Source organism: Gadus chalcogrammus, chromosome 21 (assembly GCF_026213295.1).
Source record: "Gadus chalcogrammus isolate NIFS_2021 chromosome 21, NIFS_Gcha_1.0, whole genome shotgun sequence".
In the NCBI taxonomy this organism is placed as follows: Eukaryota; Metazoa; Chordata; class Actinopteri; order Gadiformes; family Gadidae; genus Gadus; species Gadus chalcogrammus.
This window is the reverse complement of record NC_079432.1, coordinates 18239665-18265786: the sequence shown is the minus strand read 5'-3', so window position 1 is coordinate 18265786 and position 26122 is coordinate 18239665. Positions and strand designations below refer to the sequence as shown.

The 26122-nt window shown below is 45.8% G+C and overlaps 1 non-coding gene across 1 annotated transcript; it reads left to right on the top strand.

Moving 5' to 3' along the window:
* The first annotated feature begins 21235 nt into the window (after positions 1-21235).
* trnak-cuu (transfer RNA lysine (anticodon CUU)) lies at positions 21236-21308 on the top strand. Its single transcript has one exon. It is a non-coding gene; the product is annotated as a tRNA-Lys (tRNA).
* Positions 21309-26122: the final 4814 nt, after the last annotated feature.

Here is a 26122-nt window from a genome sequence, read left to right as displayed (position 1 = left end):
GCCCTATAACCCTGTGGTGAGCTTAGTAACACGTTTGCATTGAAATTGACCGAGATATCAACATTTCTTGTTTATGAGCGCAAAATGCTTTTCAGAGCGTTAGAATCACTTTTTGATCACTTCCAAATGGTGGAGTTGGCCCTATAACGCTACGGTGAGCTTAGTAACACGTTGCATTGAAATTGACAGAGATATCAACATTTCTTGTTTATGAGCGCAAAATGCTTTTCAGAGCGTTAGAATCACTTTTTGATCACACGTCTCAGCCTTTCGAAAAAAAAGTGATCCTGCCGACAACGCCAAGTGTGGCAAGGTGGTAGGCGAAAGGAAAATAAACTAAAAGATCTAACTAAGAAATAAGAAAAAGGAACCGACAACGCCACCCTGGCAATTTCACCTCAGGGAATTGATGTAAAGTGCAAAGCACACAGGTAAGTCCACTCGTTTAGAAGGCATGAGACGTAGTTCAAATGTTATAGAAAAATACAATTTATTAAATAACTTCTTTCCTTTTCAATGCAAAATCTTCACCATGCAACCAAACGAAAACAAACAATACACACAAAATAGTTGAGATAAACGCAAAACTAAATAAGTAATCAAATCAAAAGAAAACAAACAATACACACAAAATAGTTGAGATAAACGCAGAACTAAATAAGTAATCAAACCAAAAGAAAAACAATACACACAAAATAGTTGAGATAACGCAGAACTAGATAAGTAATCAAACCAAAAGAAAACAAATCATTCAAATAATTAGAACACACATCAACACTCATGCACACACGGATGGGGGGAAACCCCGGTTAAAAGGCACACTGGATGAACACCCTTGGTAGAACTACCTCGGGGGGGGTGCGCCGCAGCGACAGGCGGCAGTAGGCACGAGGTGCCAGCCGGAGCAAAGCACGTGAAGTAAACAACACGGCGTGCAGCAGCAGTGAAGCGGAGTAGCGTGGAAAGGCAATATCAGCCAGCAATGCAGCAGCGAAGCAGAGTAGCGTGGAAAGGCAAGATCAGCCTAGCAAAGCAGCAGCGAAGCAGAGTAGCGTGGGAAGGCAAGATCAGCCTGGCAAAGCAGCAGCGAAGCAGAGTAGCGTGGGAAGGCAAGATCAGCCTGGCAAAGCAGCAGCAGCCCCAATGAGCTGATTGCAGTTGGTCCTGTTTACGACCGAACATGATGTGGCTACATAAAACAGAAATGCTACAGTTGTTTGCTATGCTAACACATACCTGTTTACGACCAAACACTGGCATACACACACACACACACACACTCGCGTTCACACAGGAGGAGGGAGTGAGAGAGGACTCCGGCCGTCATCAGCGTTTACCTGAGAACACACTAGCGTTAGCCATCAGACAGCATCAACTACATTGCCACGAAAGAATACTTAAAATAACTTGCTTACAAGAACTTACACCATAGCTCGCACGAAAACCCTGAAGCAGCAACAAATAGTCGCCCTATCGGACCAGACTACCTTTTGGCCCGGAAGTGACGCGCAAGTGACAGGAGCGCAAAAAGAAAGAGGCAGGTGGAGGATGGCTGCTTTTATACCGCCCACATCATGACGGCCACTAGTGGTACTTAACCGTGACTAACATGGATAGCACCTCTATCCTGCTACATTCTACCCCACCTTCTTGGATCGTCGTTCCGACGATCAACACAACAAGCTAACTCCAGGTCTAAACAAGGCAGACACTGAGTTGGACACAGAAGCAGAAGGGTTGGCCACTTGCGCCTCTCCAGCAGGCCGCGGAAGACGATGCACATTCGGGTGCTGACCAGCCGTTTGACGTGGGGTCCGGCGTGGACCCATGTTGCTGGAATCAGGGCAAGTGACCAAAGGAGAACATGAGGATGCCCCCGGGTTTGGAATTGATGAAGGCCCTTGGGACATAATTGGTCCGGCGGATGGTATGGCAGAATTTGCCACAAAAGGTCGTTGGTCAAGGACTAACAAATCATACTCAAATGGAGGCTCCTCTTCTGGAGATGGTTCGTCCCTGTAATGGCCCTATAACGCTACGGTGAGCTTAGTAACACGTTTGCATTGAAATTGACAGAGATATCAACATTTCTTGTTTTTATGAGCGCAAATGCTTTTCAGAGCGCTAGAATCACTTTTTGGCCAATAATGTGTTTTTGACCTTACATTGTTGATTTTGCTCAAAACTACTTCCAAATGGTGGAGTAATGGCCCTATAACCCTGTGGTGAGCTTAGTAACACGTTTGCATTGAAATTGACAGAGATATCAACATTTCTTGTTTATGAGCGCAAAATGCTTTTCAGAGCGTTAGAATCACTTTTTGATCACTTCCAAATGGTGGAGTTTGGCCCTTCAACCCTTTGGTCAGCTTAGTAACACGTTTGCATTGAAATTGACAGAGATATCAACATGTCTTATTTTTATGAGCGCAAAATGCTTTTCAGAGCGCTAGAATCACTTTTTGGTCAACAATGTGTTTTTGACCTTACATTGTTGATTTTGCTCAAAACTACATCCAAATGGTGGAGTAATGGCCCTATAACCCTGTGGTGAGCTTAGTAACACGTTTGCATTGAAATTGACAGAGATATCAACATGTCTTATTTTTATGAGCGCAAAATGCTTTTCAGAGCGCTAGAATAACTTTTTGACCAACAATGTGTTTTTGACCTTACATTGTTGATTTTGCTCAAAACTACTCCCAAATGGTGGAGTAATGGCCCTATAACCCTGTGGTGAGCTTAGTAACACGTTTGCATTGAAATTGACCGAGATATCAACATTTCTTGTTTATGAGCGCAAAATGCTTTTCAGAGCGTTAGAATCACTTTTTGATCACTTCCAAATGGTGGAGTTGGCCCTATAACGCTACGGTGAGCTTAGTAACACGTTTGCATTGAAATTGACAGAGATATCAACATTTCTTGTTTATGAGCGCAAAATGCTTTTCAGAGCGTTAGAATCACTTTTTGATCACTTCCAATGCATTGAAATTGACAGAGATATCAACATGTCTTATTTTTATGAGCGCAAAATGCTTTTCAGAGCGCTAGAATCACTTTTTGGCCAACAATGTGTTTTTGACCTTACATTGTTGATTTTGCTCAAAACTACTTCCAAATGGTGGAGTAATGGCCCTATAACCCTGTGGTGAGCTTAGTAACACGTTTGCATTGAAATTGACAGAGATATCTACATTTCTTGTTTATGAGCGCAAAATGCTTTTCAGAGCGTTAGAATCACTTTTTGATCACTTCCAAATGGTGGAGTTGGCCCTATAACGCTACGGTGAGCTTAGTAACACGTTTGCATTGAAATTGACAGAGATATCAACATTTCTTGTTTTATGAGCGCAAAATGCTTTTCAGAGCGTTAGAATCACTTTTTGATCACTTCCAATGCATTGAAATTGACAGAGATATCAACATGTCTTATTTTTATGAGCGCAAAATGCTTTTCAGAGCGCTAGAATCACTTTTTGGCCAACAATGTGTTTTTGACCTTACATTGTTGATTTTGCTCAAAACTACTTCCAAATGGTGGAGTAATGGCCCTATAACCCTGTGGTGAGCTTAGTAACACGTTTGCATTGAAATTGACAGAGATATCAACATTTCTTGTTTATGAGCGCAAAATGCTTTTCAGAGCGTTAGAATCACTTTTTGATCACTTCCAAACGGTGGAGTTTGGCCCTTCAACCCTTTGGTCAGCTTAGTAACACGTTTGCATTGAAACTGACAGAGATATCAACATGTCTTATTTTTATGAGCGCAAAATGCTTTTCAGAGCGCTAGAATCAATTTTGGTCAACAATGTGTTTTTGACCTTACATTGTTGATTTTGCTCAAAACTACATCCAAATGGTGGAGTAATGGCCCTATAACCCTGTGGTGAGCTTAGTAACACGTTTGCATTGAAATTGACAGAGATATCAACATGTCTTATTTTTATGAGCGCAAAATGCTTTTCAGAGCGCTAGAATCACTTTTTGACCAACAATGTGTTTTTGACCTTACATTGTTGATTTTGCTCAAAACTACTTCCAAATGGTGGAGTAATGGCCCTATAACCCTGTGGTGAGCTTAGTAACACGTTTGCATTGAAATTGACAGAGATATCTACATTTCTTGTTTACGAGCGCAAAATGCTTTTCAGAGCTTTAGAATCACTTTTTGATCACTTCCAAATGGTGGAGTTGGCCCTATAACGCTACGGTGAGCTTAGTAACACGTTTGCATTGAAATTGACAGAGATATCAACATTTCTTGTTTACGAGCGCAAAATGCTTTTCAGAGCGTTAGAATCACTTTTTGATCACTTCCAAATGGTGGAGTTGGCCCTATAACGCTACGGTGAGCTTAGTAACACGTTTGCATTGAAATTGACAGAGATATCAACATTTCTTGTTTATGAGCGCAAAATGCTTTTCAGAGCGTTAGAATCACTTTTTGATCACTTCCAAATGGTGGAGTTGGCCCTATAACGCTACGGTGAGCTTAGTAACACGTTTGCATTGAAATTGACAGAGATATCAACATGTCTTATTTTTATGAGCGCAAAATGCTTTTCAGAGCGCTAGAATCACTTTTTGGCCAATAATGTGTTTTTGACCTTACATTGTTGATTTTGCTCAAAACTACTTCCAAATGGTGGAGTAATGGCCCTATAACCCTGTGGTGAGCTTAGTAACACGTTTGCATTGAAATTGACAGAGATATCAACATTTCTTGTTTATGAGCGCAAAATGCTTTTCAGAGCGTTAGAATCACTTTTTGATCACTTCCAAATGGTGGAGTTTGGCCCTTCAACCCTTTGGTCAGCTTAGTAACACGTTTGCATTGAAATTGACAGAGATATCAACATGTCTTATTTTTATGAGCGCAAAATGCTTTTCAGAGCGCTAGAATCACTTTTTGGTCAACAATGTGTTTTTGACCTTACATTGTTGATTTTGCTCAAAACGACATCAAAATGGTGGAGTAATGGCCCTATAACCCTGTGGTGAGCTTAGTAACACGTTTGCATTGAAATTGACAGAGATATCAACATGTCTTATTTTTATGAGCGCAAAATGCTTTTCAGAGCGCTAGAATAACTTTTTGACCAACAATGTGTTTTTGACCTTACATTGTTGATTTTGCTCAAAACTACTTCCAAATGGTGGAGTAATGGCCCTATAACCATGTGGTGAGCTTAGTAACACGTTTGCATTGAAATTGACCGAGATATCAACATTTCTTGTTTATGAGCGCAAAATGCTTTTCAGAGCGTTAGAATCACTTTTTGATCACTTCCAAATGGTGGAGTTGGCCCTATAACGCTACGGTGAGCTTAGTAACACGTTTGCATTGAAATTGACAGAGATATCAACATTTCTTGTTTTATGAGCGCAAAATGCTTTTCAGAGCGTTAGAATCACTTTTTGATCACTTCCAATGCATTGAAATTGACAGAGATATCAACATGTCTTATTTTTATGAGCGCAAAATGCTTTTCAGAGCGCTAGAATCACTTTTTGGCCAACAATGTGTTTTTGACCTTACATTGTTGATTTTGCTCAAAACTACTTCCAAATGGTGGAGTAATGGCCCTATAACCCTGTGGTGAGCTTAGTAACACGTTTGCATTGAAATTGACAGAGATATCAACATTTCTTGTTCATGAGCGCAAAATGCTTTTCAGAGCGTTAGAATCACTTTTTGATCACTTCCAAACGGTGGAGTTTGGCCCTTCAACCCTTTGGTCAGCTTAGTAACACGTTTGCATTGAAATTGACAGAGATATCAACATTTCTTATGAGCGCAAAATGCTTTTCAGAGCGCTAGAATCAATTTTTGGTCAACAATGTGTTTTTGACCTTACATTGTTGATTTTGCTCAAAACTACATCCAAATGGTGGAGTAATGGCCCTATAACCCTGTGGTGAGCTTAGTAACACGTTTGCATTGAAATTGACAGAGATATCAACATGTCTTATTTTTATGAGCGCAAAATGCTTTTCAGAGCGCTAGAATCACTTTTTGACCAACAATGTGTTTTTGACCTTACATTGTTGATTTTGCTCAAAACTACTTCCAAATGGTGGAGTAATGGCCCTATAACCCTGTGGTGAGCTTAGTAACACGTTTGCATTGAAATTGACAGAGATATCTACATTTCTTGTTTACGAGCGCAAAATGCTTTTCAGAGCTTTGGAATCACTTTTTGATCACTTCCAAATGGTGGAGTTGGCCCTATAACGCTACGGTGAGCTTAGTAACACGTTTGAATTGAAATTGACAGAGATATCAACATTTCTTGTTTACGAGCGCAAAATGCTTTTCAGAGCGTTAGAATCACTTTTTGATCACTTCCAAATGGTGGAGTTGGCCCTATAACGCTACGGTGAGCTTAGTAACACGTTTGCATTGAAATTGACAGAGATATCAACATTTCTTGTTTATGAGCGCAAAATGCTTTTCAGAGCGTTAGAATCACTTTTTGATCACTTCCAAATGGTGGAGTTGGCCCTATAACGCTACGGTGAGCTTAGTAACACGTTTGCATTGAAATTGACAGAGATATCAACATGTCTTATTTTTATGAGCGCAAAATGCTTTTCAGAGCGCTAGAATCACTTTTTGGCCAATAATGTGTTTTTGACCTTACATTGTTGATTTTGCTCAAAACTACTTCCAAATGGTGGAGTAATGGCCCTATAACCCTGTGGTGAGCTTAGTAACACGTTTGCATTGAAATTGACAGAGATATCAACATTTCTTGTTTATGAGCGCAAAATGCTTTTCAGAGCGTTAGAATCACTTTTTGATCACTTCCAAATGGTGGAGTTTGGCCCTTCAACCCTTTGGTCAGCTTAGTAACACGTTTGCATTGAAATTGACAGAGATATCAACATGTCTTATTTTTATGAGCGCAAAATGCTTTTCAGAGCGCTAGAATCACTTTTTGGTCAACAATGTGTTTTTGACCTTACATTGTTGATTTTGCTCAAAACTACTTCCAAGTGGTGGAGTAATGGCCCTATAACCCTGTGGTGAGCTTAGTAACACGTTTGCATTGAAATTGACAGAGATATCAACATTTCTTGTTTATGAGCGCAAAATGCTTTTCAGAGCGTTAGAATCACTTTTTGATCACTTCCAAATGGTGGAGTTTGGCCCTTCAACCCTTTGGTCAGCTTAGTAACACGTTTGCATTGAAATTGACAGAGATATCAACATGTCTTATTTTTATGAGCGCAAAATGCTTTTCAGAGCGCTAGAATCACTTTTTGGTCAACAATGTGTTTTTGACCTTACATTGTTGATTTTGCTCAAAACTACATCCAAATGGTGGAGTAATGGCCCTATAACCCTGTGGTGAGCTTAGTAACACGTTTGCATTGAAATTGACAGAGATATCAACATGTCTTATTTTTATGAGCGCAAAATGCTTTTCAGAGCGCTAGAATAACTTTTTGACCAACAATGTGTTTTTGACCTTACATTGTTGATTTTGCTCAAAACTACTTCCAAATGGTGGAGTAATGGCCCTATAACCCTGTGGTGAGCTTAGTAACACGTTTGCATTGAAATTGACCAAGATATCAACATTTCTTGTTTATGAGCGCAAAATGCTTTTCAGAGCGTTAGAATCACTTTTTGATCACTTCCAAATGGTGGAGTTGGCCCTATAACGCTACGGTGAGCTTAGTAACACGTTTGCATTGAAATTGACAGAGATATCAACATTTCTTGTTTATGAGCGCAAAATGCTTTTCAGAGCGTTAGAATCACTTTTTGATCACTTCCAATGCATTGAAATTGACAGAGATATCAACATGTCTTATTTTTATGAGCGCAAAATGCTTTTCAGAGCGCTAGAATCACTTTTTGGCCAACAATGTGTTTTTGACCTTACATTGTTGATTTTGCTCAAAACTACTTCCAAATGGTGGAGTAATGGCCCTATAACCCTGTGGTGAGCTTAGTAACACGTTTGCATTGAAATTGACAGAGATATCAACATTTCTTGTTTATGAGCGCAAAATGCTTTTCAGAGCGTTAGAATCACTTTTTGATCACTTCCAAACGGTGGAGTTTGGCCCTTCAACCCTTTGGTCAGCTTAGTAACACGTTTGCATTGAAATTGACAGAGATATCAACATGTCTTATTTTTATGAGCGCAAAATGCTTTTCAGAGCGCTAGAATCAATTTTTGGTCAACAATGTGTTTTTGACCTTACATTGTTGATTTTGCTCAAAACTACATCCAAATGGTGGAGTAATGGCCCTATAACCCTGTGGTGAGCTTAGTAACACGTTTGCATTGAAATTGACAGAGATATCAACATGTCTTATTTTTATGAGCGCAAAATGCTTTTCAGAGCGCTAGAATCACTTTTTGACCAACAATGTGTTTTTGACCTTACATTGTTGATTTTGCTCAAAACTACTTCCAAATGGTGGAGTAATGGCCCTATAACCCTGTGGTGAGCTTAGTAACACGTTTGCATTGAAATTGACAGAGATATCTACATTTCTTGTTTACGAGCGCAAAATGCTTTTCAGAGCTTTAGAATCACTTTTTGATCACTTCCAAATGGTGGAGTTGGCCCTATAACGCTACGGTGAGCTTAGTAACACGTTTGCATTGAAATTGACAGAGATATCAACATTTCTTGTTTACGAGCGCAAAATGCTTTTCAGAGCGTTAGAATCACTTTTTGATCACTTCCAAATGGTGGAGTTGGCCCTATAACGCTACGGTGAGCTTAGTAACACGTTTGCATTGAAATTGACAGAGATATCAACATTTCTTGTTTATGAGCGCAAAATGCTTTTCAGAGCGTTAGAATCACTTTTTGATCACTTCCAAATGGTGGAGTTGGCCCTATAACGCTACGGTGAGCTTAGTAACACGTTTGCATTGAAATTGACAGAGATATCAACATGTCTTATTTTTATGAGCGCAAAATGCTTTTCAGAGCGCTAGAATCACTTTTTGGCCAATAATGTGTTTTTGACCTTACATTGTTGATTTTGCTCAAAACTACTTCCAAATGGTGGAGTAATGGCCCTATAACCCTGTGGTGAGCTTAGTAACACGTTTGCATTGAAATTGACAGAGATATCAACATTTCTTGTTTATGAGCGCAAAATGCTTTTCAGAGCGTTAGAATCACTTTTTGATCACTTCCAAATGGTGGAGTTTGGCCCTTCAACCCTTTGGTCAGCTTAGTAACACGTTTGCATTGAAATTGACAGAGATATCAACATGTCTTATTTTTATGAGCGCAAAATGCTTTTCAGAGCGCTAGAATCACTTTTTGGTCAACAATGTGTTTTTGACCTTACATTGTTGATTTTGCTCAAAACTACTTCCAAATGGTGGAGTAATGGCCCTATAACCCTGTGGTGAGCTTAGTAACACGTTTGCATTGAAATTGACAGAGATATCAACATTTCTTGTTTATGAGCGCAAAATGCTTTTCAGAGCGTTAGAATCACTTTTTGATCACTTCCAAATGGTGGAGTTTGGCCCTTCAACCCTTTGGTCAGCTTAGTAACACGTTTGCATTGAAATTGACAGAGATATCAACATGTCTTATTTTTATGAGCGCAAAATGCTTTTCAGAGCGCTAGAATCACTTTTTGGTCAACAATGTGTTTTTGACCTTACATTGTTGATTTTGCTCAAAACTACATCCAAATGGTGGAGTAATGGCCCTATAACCCTGTGGTGAGCTTAGTAACACGTTTGCATTGAAATTGACAGAGATATCAACATGTCTTATTTTTATGAGCGCAAAATGCTTTTCAGAGCGCTAGAATCACTTTTTGACCAACAATGTGTTTTTGACCTTACATTGTTGATTTTGCTCAAAACTACTTCCAAATGGTGGAGTAATGGCCCTATAACCCTGTGGTGAGCTTAGTAACACGTTTGCATTGAAATTGACAGAGATATCAACATTTCTTGTTTATGAGCGCAAAATGCTTTTCAGAGCGTTAGAATCACTTTTTGATCACTTCCAAATGGTGGAGTTTGGCCCTTCAACCCTTTGGTCAGCTTAGTAACACGTTTGCATTGAAATTGACAGAGATATCAACATGTCTTATTTTTATGAGCGCAAAATGCTTTTCAGAGCGCTAGAATCACTTTTTGGTCAACAATGTGTTTTTGACCTTACATTGTTGATTTTGCTCAAAACTACATCCAAATGGTGGAGTAATGGCCCTATAACCCTGTGGTGAGCTTAGTAACACGTTTGCATTGAAATTGACAGAGATATCAACATGTCTTATTTTTATGAGCGCAAAATGCTTTTCAGAGCGCTAGAATCACTTTTTGACCAACAATGTGTTTTTGACCTTACATTGTTGATTTTGCTCAAAACTACTTCCAAATGGTGGAGTAATGGCCCTATAACCCTGTGGTGAGCTTAGTAACACGTTTGCATTGAAATTGACCGAGATATCAACATTTCTTGTTTATGAGCGCAAAATGCTTTTCAGAGCGTTAGAATCACTTTTTGATCACTTCCAAATGGTGGAGTTGGCCCTATAACGCTACGGTGAGCTTAGTAACACGTTTGCATTGAAATTGACAGAGATATCAACATTTCTTGTTTATGAGCGCAAAATGCTTTTCAGAGCGTTAGAATCACTTTTTGATCACACGTCTCAGCCTTTCGAAAAAAAGTGATCCTGCCGACAACGCCAAGTGTGGCAAGGTGGTAGGCGAAAGGAAAATAAACTAAAAGATCTAACTAAGAAATAAGAAAAAGGAACCGACAACGCCACCCTGGCAATTTCACCTCAGGGAATTGATGTAAAGTGCAAAGCACACAGGTAAGTCCACTCGTTTAGAAGGCATGAGACGTAGTTCAAATGTTATAGAAAAATACAATTTATTAAATAACTTCTTTCCTTTTCAATGCAAAATCTTCACCATGCAACCAAACGAAAACAAACAATACACACAAAATAGTTGAGATAAACGCAAAACTAAATAAGTAATCAAATCAAAAGAAAACAAACAATACACACAAAATAGTTGAGATAAACGCAGAACTAAATAAGTAATCAAACCAAAAGAAAAACAATACACACAAAATAGTTGAGATAAACGCAGAACTAGATAAGTAATCAAACCAAAAGAAAACAAATCATTCAAATAATTAGAACACACATCAACACTCATGCACACACGGATGGGGGGAAACCCCGGTTAAAAGGCACACTGGATGAACACCCTTGGTAGAACTACCTCGGGGGGGGTGCGCCGCAGCGACAGGCGGCAGTAGGCACGAGGTGCCAGCCGGAGCAAAGCACGTGAAGTAAACAACACGGCGTGCAGCAGCAGTGAAGCGGAGTAGCGTGGAAAGGCAATATCAGCCAGCAATGCAGCAGCGAAGCAGAGTAGCGTGGAAAGGCAAGATCAGCCTAGCAAAGCAGCAGCGAAGCAGAGTAGCGTGGGAAGGCAAGATCAGCCTGGCAAAGCAGCAGCGAAGCAGAGTAGCGTGGGAAGGCAAGATCAGCCTGGCAAAGCAGCAGCAGCCCCAATGAGCTGATTGCAGTTGGTCCTGTTTACGACCGAACATGATGTGGCTACATAAAACAGAAATGCTACAGTTGTTTGCTATGCTAACACATACCTGTTTACGACCAAACACTGGCATACACACACACACACACACACTCGCGTTCACACAGGAGGAGGGAGTGAGAGAGGACTCCGGCCGTCATCAGCGTTTACCTGAGAACACACTAGCGTTAGCCATCAGACAGCATCAACTACATTGCCACGAAAGAATACTTAAAATAACTTGCTTACAAGAACTTACACCATAGCTCGCACGAAAACCCTGAAGCAGCAACAAATAGTCGCCCTATCGGACCAGACTACCTTTTGGCCCGGAAGTGACGCGCAAGTGACAGGAGCGCAAAAAGAAAGAGGCAGGTGGAGGATGGCTGCTTTTATACCGCCCACATCATGACGGCCACTAGTGGTACTTAACCGTGACTAACATGGATAGCACCTCTATCCTGCTACATTCTACCCCACCTTCTTGGATCGTCGTTCCGACGATCAACACAACAAGCTAACTCCAGGGTCTAAACAAGGCAGACACTGAGTTGGACACAGAAGCAGAAGGGTTGGCCACTTGCGCCTCTCCAGCAGGCCGCGGAAGACGATGCACATTCGGGTGCTGACCAGCCGTTTGACGTGGGGTCCGGCGTGGACCCATGTTGCTGGAATCAGGGCAAGTGACCAAAGGAGAACATGAGGATGCCCCCGGGTTTGGAATTGATGAAGGCCCTTGGGACATAATTGGTCCGGCGGATGGTATGGCAGAATTTGCCACAAAAGGTCGTTGGTCAAGGACTAACAAATCATACTCAAATGGAGGCTCCTCTTCTGGAGATGGTTCGTCCCTGGGTGACGAGTTGTGGGAAGAGGCAGGATGAGGTGAGTCCACCCCTACGACCGCCTTCAGCATAGTGCGGTGGACCTGTCTGCCCTTTGTCTCATCGTCTACTGGCGCAATAGTATACACTGAGCCACCCTCTCTAGGCATCCTCAACACTCGATACTTCATCGAGCTCCACCGATCTCGGGTCTTCTGGGGCCCCCTGGCCCTGAAGTCGCGCAAGTACACCAACTGCCCTTCCTGCAAAGGCAAATCTATTACATGCTGATCATGGACTCGCCTTCGCCGAGCGGCAGCATGTTTCAAGCGCTCCCTTGCGCCTTCAAAGGCCACCTCCAAGCGGGCTTGATGCTCTTGCACCCACTCATGGATGGACCCCCCGACCGGGCTCTCGACCCTACCCAACAAGAAATCGAGTGGTAGCCTTGGTTCCTGCCCGAACATCAAGGCAAAGGGAGATTCTCCCGTTGATTGGTGGGGAGTCGTGTTGTAACAATAAAGGACGTGAGGAAGACACGTATGCCAATCCCTTTTACGAGACACTGGCAGAGTACGCAGCAGGTTGTGGAGTGTCCGGTTAAACCGCTCGCATTGACCATTTCCTTCGGGGTGGTACGGGGTAGTACGTGATTTTACGATACCATACAAGTTACACAATTGTTGAATGAACGAGCTTTCGAAGTTACGGCCCTGGTCAGAATGCAAACGAGCGGGGACACCAAACTTATAAAACCACTCTGACACCAAAACCCTTGCTACAGTGGTTGCGCGCTGGTCCCGAGTAGGGATAGCCATGGTGTACTTACTAAAAACATCAGTAAGGACCAAAACGCTCTCTAGACCATTCTGGGCCGGCTCTAGAGTAGTGTAGTCGATGGCAAGGATTTCGTTGGGGCGGGAAGCCAAGAGATGTCCCATGACTCCGTGCACCCTTGGGTGAACATCCTTGGCCACTTGACACCTCTCACATTGCTGACACCAACGGGCTACATCGGAGGACATAGCAGGCCAGTAGCATCGAGACCGGAGAAGCGCCAGTGTTCGCTCCACCCCCTGGTGACCATGCTCTTGGTGCACTTGGGTCAGGACCTCGTCTCTCAGTACATTGGGTAACAACAGCTGGTACATGGCTTCAGCACCATCAGGTCGGAACACTTTTCGGTACAGGACATCATCCCTCTCAAGCAGGCGATCCCACTGCCGCAGCAACACTAGCGTAGCTTGGGAGAGCTGTGCCCGCTCCTCACTACTAGGACGCTGCTTCCTCCTCCAAAACACCAACAGTTCCTGTATCACAGGGTCAGTCTGTTGAGCGAGACGAAGTTCAGGCGGAGTAAGCTGTGGCATGGCTGTGATGGTAGCTTGGGTGGCCTCTGCCTTTCCCAAACCCAACGCTTGCTGCAAAGCCTTCGGTATGGCTGTCCCTGGAAGCATCGCCTCTACATCCTGGGGACCAGATGGGTGCTGACGAGAGAGAGCATCGGCATTGGTGTTGCTCTTCCCTGATCGATACTTGATTTCGAAATCGAAAGAGGCTAGCTGCGCTGCCCACCTCTGCTCAGTAGCAGCCAGCTTAGCAGAAGACAAATGACTGAGGGGGTTGTTATCAGTATACACAACACATCTATTTCCCAACAAGTACTCTCTGTCATGGCCCACTTAAGGGCCAAGAACTCGAGTTTCATAGAGCTATAGTTCGCCATGTTCCTCTCTGTAGGTCGCAGGCCCCTGCTAGCATAGGCTATCGGCCTCACCTTGCCCGCCGGAGTCTGAGAGAGGACTGCGCCCAAGCCACCATAGCTTGCATCGACCTCCAGAATGAATGGAAGGGTGAAGTCTGCATAAGCCAACACGGGCGCAGTGGTGAGCTTCGCTTTCAGTGTTTCAAAGTTCTTGTTACACTCTTCAGTCCAACACCTGGAAAACCGCTGGTCAGGCTTCTTGGTGCCACCACACTCAGCCACAGCCCTATGCAGAGGAGCTGCCAGTTTAGCGAATCCCTCCACAAACCGCCGGTAATAACTGGCGAAACCAAGGAAAGAACGAAGCTCCGAGGCAGTAGCGGGAAACGGCCAATTAGCAACCACTTCAATCTTGGCCGGATCTGTGGAGACACCATCAGCCGATATCACATGGCCCAAGTAGTGCACCTCTTTACGAAAGAACGAGCACTTGCTGAGCTTGGCTTTAAGCCCCTCGCATTGAAGCCGCTCCAGCACCACTTTGACCCGAACACTTATATCATCAAGATATAATAAAGTAATAAAGTAAAATACAATAAAGACACACTGCTGGTCACCAAAGATGCGTTGCATCAACCTTTGGAAAGTGCTGGGCGCATTACAGAGCCCAAAAGGCATTCTGTTCCACTCAAATAAACCGAAAGGTGTACAAAACGCGGTCTTTGGCCGGTCGGTCTCAGTGACTGGCACCTGGTGACAGCCACTGGTCAAGTCCAGGGTTGAAAACCAGCAAGCACCGGACAATGCGTCCAAAGACTCTTCTATGCGTGGTAGAGGGAAGGCGTCTCTGCGGGTCTTACGATTAAGCTGCCGGTAATCAACGCACATGCGTAGTTTGCCACCCTTTTTCCGTACCAACACAATCGGGGACGCGTAGGGGCTGCTACTCTCCCGAATTACTTGAGATGAGAGCAGTTGATTGATGTGTTCCTTCACCACCTCATACTCTGAGGGTGGAATGCGCCTATAACGCTGCGCCACTGGAGTATCATCAATCAAAGGAATGTCGTGGGAGATGAGGTTAGTACAACCCAGATCGGTGTCACTGGTGGAGAAAACTGAAGCGTAATGTTCAAGTAGTGACCTCACCTGACCCTGTTCACCAACCGACAATGGCGACACATCCACATCATCCACCTGTTGCTGCACACTGGGTGAAGCTGTCTGGGAAGACACAGTGGCCACATTTGATGGCACCTCGGTGACTCCTGCAGGAAGGCTGACCACGTTCACGAAGTCCAGTGTGCCAACAACAGTGCGGGGGTACAACATAACATCGTTGCAGCCAACATTAATAACAGGTATATAGGCTGTACCCCTTATAACGCAAACTAAAGAAGGGGAAGCCAGCAACCCCGCAGGCAAACCAGCATCCAAAGGCTCAAAAAGTACCGTAGAACCTGAGTACTGCTCAGAACATGTGGCGGCCACCATTCTCATAACACCACCCGGAATCTGCCAGCTCCTCTTACCCCTGACCTTCACCGCCCCTGGAGTGTCTGAGGGAGATAGGACACTTGCATGATGACACTGTTGCAGTGCCTGTGTGGCATTAGGGGAAAAACAAGCTAACCGACAACGCCACCCTAGGGATTGCACCCAGGGATATACTAATCAATTAAATCCAAACAATTATATAGCACACACGTTCGTTTGACTGACGGCACCAGAGACGAAGTTCCAAAAATAGGTTGTTTTTATTAACTAAAACATGCGTGTTCCACATGTAAAAAAACAGGATAAATGAAATCAATTGGTATGTAGGGGATAGACAGGATGGTTAGGGCTGAGGCTTACCAGCAGGGGGCAAGATACCAGGAGACGGAGGGGGGGGACACATAAACACCAACCAGTCACTCAAAATTAATTAATAAAATAATCTAATTAATTAAATAATTAATTAATTAATGTATCGATTAATTAATTAAGGGCGCCCCCAACACATAGGTCGCCTATGCCGAGCGCCAGGGCAAAAATAAGACATTAGAATAGCCTATATAGCAGAGGTGTAGCCATGGTTTCAACATTGGGGGGGACAAATGCCTGGGGGCGGGGTCCGGCCCCCCCAGGCAAAGATTTTGAACATGCATTAATCTGGTGCACTCTGAGAGCAAAATCTCAATACCTATAGCACCTAATTTTGAAGACCTTTCTAGGGATGGATGTTTAAAACACTTTAATACTGGATGTGACCAAGCAGTCTGGGAGTGTGGAAGACTTGAAATTGGGAAAAGGTTGACACACAAATACTTCAGAGCTCTGTTTTCCTTTACTTTTTTAATTAAATATAACATTTTGTGCTCCTCAATATTTCAACCAATCCAGTCAGTTCCTTTTTTCCCACATTCAATTCATTGATGTTTTGTCTTTTTTTACAAAACACACACAAACAAACACCTGCACCACCACAACAAGGACACAAAATTCAGCCAGTACTTCCATTACATTTTTTATTGCATAACCATCACATTTGCCAATGTTGAGTAAAACCCACCCAGGTGCATCTATCTCATGGACCTAAATAGAAGTCACCCCAAAACTTTTGTTACCCCTCAGAAAACATAAGATTTTCAGATATTTTCAACCACTTGTTTAATAAGTAAATAATTATTAGATTGCTATATTAGCAACTGCAACGCTGCTGTGTAAAGTTGTGTCAACTGAAGGAGGCGAGAAAAAAAAAAGAGATGAAGATGATGAAGACAGCGGTTTTAGTATCGATACTGTTGCACATAAGTATCTAATGATCCGTTATTTTTTATTTTATTTTAATCGATTAGTATCTGACTATACATTCTTTTGACAACCCTACACTATATACATGTGTGTTACAAGGGCGTAACCATGGTTTAGACATTGGGGGGGTCCAATTTTTTATTATTATTTGTTAAGTGCATTGCCTACAATTCTATATTTATATATGAAAATGTGGACATTTAGAACATAGTTTCGAGGACTACATTGACCATTTGAATTCACATCTAAAGGAATAGTGTAATAATGTAATGTCTGCCCCGCCCCCCCCCCCCCACACACACATACACACACACTTTGTTTTGGTTAGTTGCTTACTGACCTTAAACACACCTACCAATTACAATTATGCTCTTCCAGTAGTACTGTAGCAAAAAGGATAGCTTCCAATGGAAAAATACCACATACCCAAAGCATGTTTTTTTTATGTTATTTTAATTAGGACAACTACTGATGTACTTTTGTGATGGAAAGACTTTAACAAAAAAATTTGCTGAGGACTTTTAAGTCCAGGTTAATTTCTATAATAAAAGTGTGTTTTAACAATGAGAAGTCTAATAGTCTAATTGAAATCAGAGACTTACACAAAGCATGAAACTTAAAATCTTGATTTTTACTATAAAAAGCAAGTCTGATTATTTACACTGAAAATTATTTACATTGACTGGAACACAGAAGAGAAATGAACATGGGATGTGTATGTAGGTGTAAAAGTGCTACAGCCAAAGGAAAGGCAGCATAGGACTGAGATGGAAAAGTATTAACTAAATAAATGACCCAAAAACCTGGAGGCGTTCATTATTAAGCTCAACTAAGCTCTCCTGTCCAAAGCATCCAACTTTTCCTGATGAACATCAAGAAAAGTTGTTCAGCCGGGTCTGCGTCATCATGGTTCTCAGCCATGTCTTCAGCCGTCTCAAGGCGCTGAAACTTCGCTCTGCCTCTGCTGAGGAGGCAGGAACAACCATCAGCAGTCTCAAAAGGATCTCGACTTGCTTGAAAAGATGTCGCACCTCTGGCACCATTTCCCGGAAAGTGTCTGCTACCTCTGAGGAAGTTGTACAAGTGTAGTTGGCCTGGAACATTTTCAGCTGCACTTCTAAAGCCATGGCATCCATCTCTGGGTATTCATCCACAACTGCATCAATGTTCCCAGAGATGAGTACATCCTCTAATTTTTGCAGTCTTTGAAGCCCGTCCTGGCTGAAGCGCTCATTGCATTGCACCACAGCAGTGTCCAAGGTATTGTAGTACTGCATTCTGTAGTACGCTTGGGCAGTGGAGTGAGAATGTGATGTGGCTGGACCAGTGAAGCGCTTCGGAGGCTTCCGCACATGAGGCATCTTGATTGGCTGCAGATTAAGAGATGTGACAATCTGAGAAGCTTTGGAGTACAGCCAGTCAAAGTGCACTTCAGATCTTTTGGCCTGGATGCCTCTTATCACATGGTCTATAGCAGCCAGCATCCCTGATGTAGTTTGGCTTCTCTGCTGCAGAGAAATGTTCAGCTCCTCCATGACATCTTCTGCCAGAATGATGCCGAGAATGGCATTGCCACTCAAAAAGCTTTTGTGAAGGCCACTGGCTCTTGCAGACATTTCCATCATGGTGGATTGAGACATCTCTTCTGTGGCTGTGAGCACAGATTCATATTGTGAGAGGACAGAGCGCATGGCTGGCGTTCGGACTGTCCATCTGGTGGGGCAGAGAGGCTTCAAAGATGTATGCGTAGCTGTTCGATCTGACTTTGCTACAGCTGTGAAGATAGCCTTGAACTTCCCAGACTGATTGAATAAAATGCCCAACTCATGCACTAACTGCATTGCATCTCTTATAACGGGGGCGGATACACAGGCAGCTTGGGTGATCAAATTGACACAGTGTGGCCCACAATGAACATATACTGCAAGAGGCTGCTCTTTCTTGATATGAGCCTGCACACCTTGCATCCTGCCAGAGATATTGGCTGCCCCATCATAGGTTTGACCTCGTAGCTGTGAAAGTGGGAGATTTAGGCGAATCAAAACATCTTTAGCTACACTAGCTATGTTTTCTCCAGTTGTGGATGTGACCTGATACAGGCCTATGAATTCCTCTCTGGGCTGCAAGTTTTTGTCAACAAAGCGCAGACAGAAGGACTCTTGCTCAACTCCTGCTGCATCCTGTGTCCCATCAATTATAAGGGAAAACTGAACCACTGGCAATGAGTGGATTTCCTGTGTTATTTCGCGTACAATTGTGTTGCTGACAATTTGAAGGACCTCATTCTGAATTTTGGGGCTGGTGAAATTGTTGTGCCGCTGAAGCCAGCTTGAAAGTTCTTCATCACCCTCTGCCTTGTACTTAATTAACTGGTGGAAGTTGCCCTCTTTGTTGTCATGCCCCCTTAAAGCATTGCCCTGTCTGGCCAAGCACCTCACCCCCCCCACAATCTTCAAGAAACTATTCCTGGCCACCTGCTGCTGCTTTTGCAACTGAGAGGAAAGTTGAGTACTGACAGGCTGTTTTTGGTGCAAATATGTTGTCACCGCTGCTGAATGGCAATCGCTGTCTTTATGTTCAGAGAACCTTTGGAGAGCTTTTTTCCAATTACAGAAACCAGTGTTAATAAAAGCACCATCAGCCTTACTGGCTAAAGCGGATTTCTGTTCTCCAAAATATTTGGAACAATAAAAACAAAGCACACCTTTCAGTGAGGGACTGTAGTGAAGCCATTTGTACTGCCTAAACCAACTGTCCAGAAATTTGAGCGTTTTATTTTTCAGGGACTGAGTTTCGATAAAGCGGGTATTGGGCTGGTGTGGGCAGGTACCAAGCTCCTCCTTATGCTGATCTAAACCACTGCCTCCTCTACCTGGCTCTGTCTCTCTTTCCCTGTCAGTCTCCTGAAATATAACATGTAGCGTTGGAATTACCTGTATCTTTTCACTTATCATACACAATATGCAGGTACCTGTAATGCCTTACTTAGCTTCATACTTAAAATAACTGTCTTTGTGCAATACTAAATTGCATTATATTTCACATTCATTCCTCACCTGATCATCTGCATGTCCAGAGCATACCCCTGTCTGGCCACTGCTTTCAGCCTGCCTCTCTGCCTCCCTGTCTGTCTGTGCTGCCTGCATTGTGACCACATGTCATTATGTTATCAGAAGAACAGTGGCTGACCTTCGTGATCATTTTGGTCTATATTTTCTGCTTGTATTAGAAGTAGGCTACTTTTATGTATTGCTGACATGTAGGCCCAGGTTATTAACAATGTTGTAAGGCTGTCTGGTCTCACATTCAAAATTCTCACCTTATCACCTGCATGTCCAGAGCATGTCCCTGTCTGGCCACTGCTTTCAGCATGCCTGTCTCTCTCCCTGTCTCTCTGTGATGCCTGCATTGTGACCCCATTTCATTTTATCAGAAAAAACAGCGACTCATATTTTAATTAGGCTACTCGTTTTATTTGCTCACACATTTAGCTCGTTATCAAGCTACTAATTGTCTGGAGAAAAAAAAAACGTGTGCGCTCGGCTGCTGGTCCAGTTTTATCCGCTTTTTAAGTAACCTTAAATTGTCCGTTACCTCCTCTCCAACACGTTAAATAACGTTACTTACATTCAAATGTCTGGCCACTGCTTTCAGCATGCCTGTCTCTCTCCTTCTCTCTCTGTGCTGCCTGCATCGTAACCATGTCATTTTATCAAAAGAACAGCGACTGACCTTCATGAGCTATATTTAATATTCTGCTTTTACGAGGCTACTCGTTTTATTTGCTTACTCAAAGCTCGGTATCAAGTTACTTACTGTCTGAAAAAAACTGCGTATGCTTGGCTGTTGGTCCAGTTTCTTCTGCTTTTTAGGTAACCTCAAATCCTCCATTACTCAACTTTACTTTCTTGGCTCTCACTGAAGAAAGAGTGTGGGGTAACCATGACAACGCAGAAAGTCGCGAGGTGGTTTCAAACTAAATCGCACAAGTGTACAATTAGGAGGGGGGATTCACACACTTAACAAACGGAAATAAATTGAAAATAAATAAGACATAACAAGAGACCGATCCATTGACAGGGTTCATAAAAAGAGAACATATATTTTACATTTTATTGTGCTGTATATTGGGGGGGACAGGTTAGTATTTTCTCAACATTGGGGGGGACACGACCCCCCCAAAGAATGCGTGGTTACGCCCTTGCTCAGTTGTACTTCACAGACTTTGATATTTGCTCTGCGAAAGAAAAACTGGCGGCTGCCAAAGATTGTCATAGGTTTTTATGGTTTGGGCTACACAAGACATGTGGAAAATGTTGAAACATTGAAGATGCTGAAAATGCCCGGTTAGCTCAGTCGGTAGAGCATGAGACTCTTAATCTCAGGGTCGTGGGTTCGAGCCCTACATTGGGCTATTAACACTTTGGTAATCTTTCAAGATGATCGCAAGCTCACCGTAAACATAGTCTGTGGCGAAGGAAAGCTAAACTCATGCATGAGATACATGCATGTTTATTACTTTGTCTTGGCACCTTACTATTGAAAAATGGCAGGGCATTGTAGATTATAAAACGCAGAGTTACGTATGTAACTCCGGTTCTATGAATCCTGGATGACCGGTGCATTAAGCACTGGATTTATCCGTCTCGCGCATGCGCAGTTCGAGTACCTATACCAACAAGGTCACATGTGACCCTCGTGACACCGGATTGGCTATATAGCCCGGTGTCGACAGAGGATCTGTTCCCAGAATCTTCTCGCAAACCACAAGACTTCTGAGTGACCTGTAACTCTGGCGATCATCCAGGATTCATAGAACCGGAGTTACATACGTAACTCTGCGTTCTATTTCATCCTTACTGACCGCCAGAGGCGGTGCATTAAGCACTGGATGGCCAATACCAACAACGTCACGAAGAATCAAAGCGCTCACCCTACTGACCAGAGACAGCAGAGCTTGGCCTCAGGACCACACCCATTGGATGGGGAGTGGCAACGTTGACCCGGTAGAACCTGGAGAATGTGCTAGGCGACGCCCATGACGCCGCGGCACAGATGGTCCCCAGGGGCACCCCTCTCAGGGCAGCCCATGATGTTGAGACGCTCCTGGTTGAGTGACACCTCACCCTTGATGGCGGGGGGCGGCCACTGGCCCCGTAGGCGTGCATTATGGTCTCCACAATCCAGTGGGACAGCCTCTGCTTTGTTAAAGCACGACCCCTATTAGGGCCACCATGGCAAACAAAAAGCTGCTCCGACTGGCGAATACCGGCGGTAGCAGAAATATAAACCCTAAGGGCCCGCACCGGGCACAGCAGCTCGGACCCACCCTCCCCAGAAGGGGGGTCAAAGCGTGCTAACTGGATGGGCTGGTTAAGGTGATTGCGTGGCAGCACCTTAGGCAGGAACGCAACATTCGGCCATAGAGTGACACCCGAGCCATCAGAGTTCCACCTCAGGCATGTATCACTCACTGATAGGGCATGCAACTCCCCGACCCACTTGGCAGAGGTTATGGCGAGTAAAAAGGCAGCCTTCATGGACAGCCACTTCAACCCCCCTTGACCCAAAGGCTCGAAGGGAGGCGATGACAAGGCTTCCAGCACCAGCGGCAGGTCCCATGCTGGAGACCTCATGGCTGTAGGGGGACGCAGCCTCAAAGCCCCTCTAAGAAAGAGGGACACTAATCTGTGGCACCCTACCGTGGCGCTGTCAACCCTATCATGTAGGGAGGAGATGGCAGCGACATAGACCCTCAAGGTAGAGTGCGAGCGGCCACTATCCAGGAGGGACTGCAGAAATTCCAGCACCGTGGTCACAGCGCAATACACTGGATCCACGGCCCTAGCCGTACACCAGTTGGAGAACAGCTTCCACTTGTTGGCGTACTGCAACCTGGTCATAACAGTACCCCTGACAGCCGCAGTGCACTCCCTCAGCAGTGGGTCGGGCCCTGCAGTGGCCAAGCCCAGAGCTGTAGGCGAGAGGGGTCGGGATGCCAGATCTGACCCCCCAGCTGGGGCAGGAGATCCCTCCTGTCGGGGAGGCGCCATGGCGAGCTGCAGCAGTGGATACCAGAGCCTCCCCGGCCAAAAGGGGGCCACCAGAAGGAGCCGGTGGCCCTGCAAAAGGACCCCCTGGAGTGTCGGCAGAACCAGAGGCAATGGTGGGTATGCATAAAGAGGCCTGTCCGGCCAATCGTGAGAGGCAGGCGTCGGTTGTCACCAACTCCCGGCGTGCCAGAATTGCGCCCATGGGCATGCCTGCCTCCAGATACGCTCTCTTTCTCCATGGAGCCAGAGAGACAAGACACTTCAGGGTCACCTTGACCCTCCTCTGCCTGTGCCACTTGGCATCTAGGTGCAGGCTGTTCAGCCACATTTGGAGTGGGCGCAGGGACAGTAAGCCCAGAGGTACCACAGCTGAAGCAGCTGCCAGCTTGCCCAAAAGCTGAAGAAACTGAATAAAAAGCAGGCTCCTGCCGGCTCTGAAGAGGGGAAGGAGGCGGAGGATGTCGTTCACCCGTCGAGGTGAAAGGTAGACCTTCATGGCGACAGAGTCCAGGACCAACCCCAGATAGGTAACCCGTTGGGAAGGGTCCAGGCAACTCTTTGATTGGTTCACCGTCAAGCCCAGCCGGGCGACGTGCGACAGCAGGCGGGCCGTGTCCTGGGCCACCTGGGACCTGGAGGGCGCACAGACCAGCCAGTCGTCCAGATACGGCAGGACCTTCATGCCCTGCGTCTGCAGGGGTGCGAGGGCTGCCGCCACAACCCTGGTGAAAACCCTCGGGGAGAGGGAAAGCCCGAAGGGAAGTACCCTGAATTGGTAATGCCTGCCCCGATAGGCAAACCTCAGGAACCGCCTGTGGTGTGGCGCAACCGGCACATGAAAATAGGCGTCCTTCAGGTCTATGGTCGTAAACCACTCCCCCCTGGCAACTACCCTCAGGGTGTCCGCCGAGGTGAGCATGTGGAATGGTAAAACTTTTAAAAACGAGTTCAGGCCCCTTAGGTCTAGAATGGGCCTGAATCCGCCGTCTTTCTTGGTTACCAGAAAGTACGCCGAGTAGAACCCCCCGGGTTGTAACTGAGGGTCCACTGGCTCGATCGCACCCTTGGCCAGGAGGGCGGATAGCTCCTGGGCCAGAGCTGCGGCCTTTGTTGGGTCGTGGACGACTGTCATCCTGACCCGGCCGAAGGCCTGGGGCCGGCGTCGGAACTGTAATTCGTACCCCCGGGTTAAGGTGGAAACCACCCAGGGGTCTATAGTACAGGCAGCCCAGTAACTGATCTGCTGCTGGGAAAAACAGCCGACGACCGGCCCCGTGGTCCTAGCGCCTGGCCCCCCGGCCTCTATCGGCTCTGGAGGGGTACCGGTGAGGCTCCGCGGCCCGAGGCTGCCCGGGCGGGGGCGCGAAAGCTATCAGCGGGCTGCTGGGCGGGCCGCCGAGACCTACGTAGGCCCTCATCTCGCGCTGGGTAAGACCGTGGTGGCAGCCGGGGGGGCTCTAGGCCTGCCAGGAGCGGACACACTCCTGTGAAGACCCTACAGCTGCAGGTTGGTTTGCCTAGCTTGGGCAGCTCGCTCCAGCGTCTCCAGGGCAGCTGACCCAAACAGCTCCCCCGGTACCACTGGCACGGCTCTGAGGTCCTTCCTGCATGCCTCCGTCAGGGGCGACTGAGCCAACCAAACCTGGCGGCGAGTCTGGACCAGGGTGGACATAACACGCCCCAATTCCCTGGACATGAGGGCAAAGGCCTGTAGGGACGCATCGCTCAGGTCCTGCGTAGACGGCTCAACTGCAGCTTGTTGCAGCGAGGTCGAGAGCGCCAGCATTAGGTGGGAGAGGGAATTGCCAATCCGCCCCATACGCGCTGCTGCGTCATAGGCCTTCGAGAGCAGGTCGTCTGTGACCCTGCACTGGGGCCGAGGACACCTGGCATCTGGCCGCAAGGCCTGATCGGGGGTAAAAATGAGGGAGGCAATGGCGGGCTCAACGGTTGGCATGCGACCCAACCCATACTGCGCTGGATCCCGCATGGCAGCCAAGGCCCGAGCACTGGAAGAAGGACGGGGGAGAGCCTTGGCATCCTTCCAGCAGACGTGCAGCTCCTTTAAATACTCCTCCGAAGGAGGGACAGAGAAAGGGGCTGTGGCAGGGCTGCGCCTGAAAAAGGCGCTAGGCTGAGCCAAGTCTGCCTGAGGAGCATCAAGCCCCAGGCGAGCTAGGGCCGTACAGATGACGGCCCCGATGGGGTTACCCTCTGTGCTGTGCCCAGAGCTCTGAGCAGAGGAGCGGGAGGCCTCCCCAAAAGCGTTTGAGGCTTCCTCCCCCGTGACACCCTCACTGAAGAGGTTAGCCGATGCCGCCAGCGACAGGACATCGTCCGTGCCCGGCACATCCCCCAAGGAAGGGTCAGGCCGGATGTCAGCCACCGTGCCACCTGCCCCAGGTTGCAGGGTCAGGAGGAGTTCCTGTATCCTCACCATGTCGGACGACAAGCGATCCACCTTGGATGCTAGCTCGTCCCTAGCCCTTTTCCTGAGGGGAGGCCCTGCTCTACCCCGACGCCAAGAATGGCCGGGCTGAGCTGGAGGAAGTGGCGCCATTGATGGAAGGTCGACGGCTGCCGGATGTTCCACCGCTGCGAGCCTAGCCAGCCTGAGTGCCAAGGGCATGGAGCCGCAGTTCATACAGGCCCTCTCGGTAAGGCCCTCCCTCAAATTCTCGAAGCCGAGGCAAGAGGGGCAGCGATCATGGCCATCGTCAGGCTCAAGGAGGGCCACACAGGCGCCACACACATGAGCCATCAGCAGAACACTGGGAGAGGGAGCACTGCCTTCACCAGTGAGCTACTAACTCAAGAAAAGCCAAGAAAGTGTTACCGGGAGAGGACGCGAGAGCGCAGTCTTCACCAGCAAGTGACTGAAAATAATTACACACTCAAATATACAGCAGTGTTCTCGGGAGAGGACGCGAGAGCGCTGCCTTTACCGGTAAGTGACTGAAAAGAAACAAGTGTTACAGGGAGAGGGCGCGAGAGCGCTGCCTTCACCGGTAAGTGACTGAAAAGTAAACCCCAATAGTGTTACAGGGAGAGGGCGTGAGAGCGCAGCCTTCACCGGTAAGTGACCGAAAGAAATACGCAACAGTGTTACAGGGAGAGGACGCGAGAACGCTGACTTCACCGGTAAGTGACCGAAAGAAATACGCAACAGTGTTAC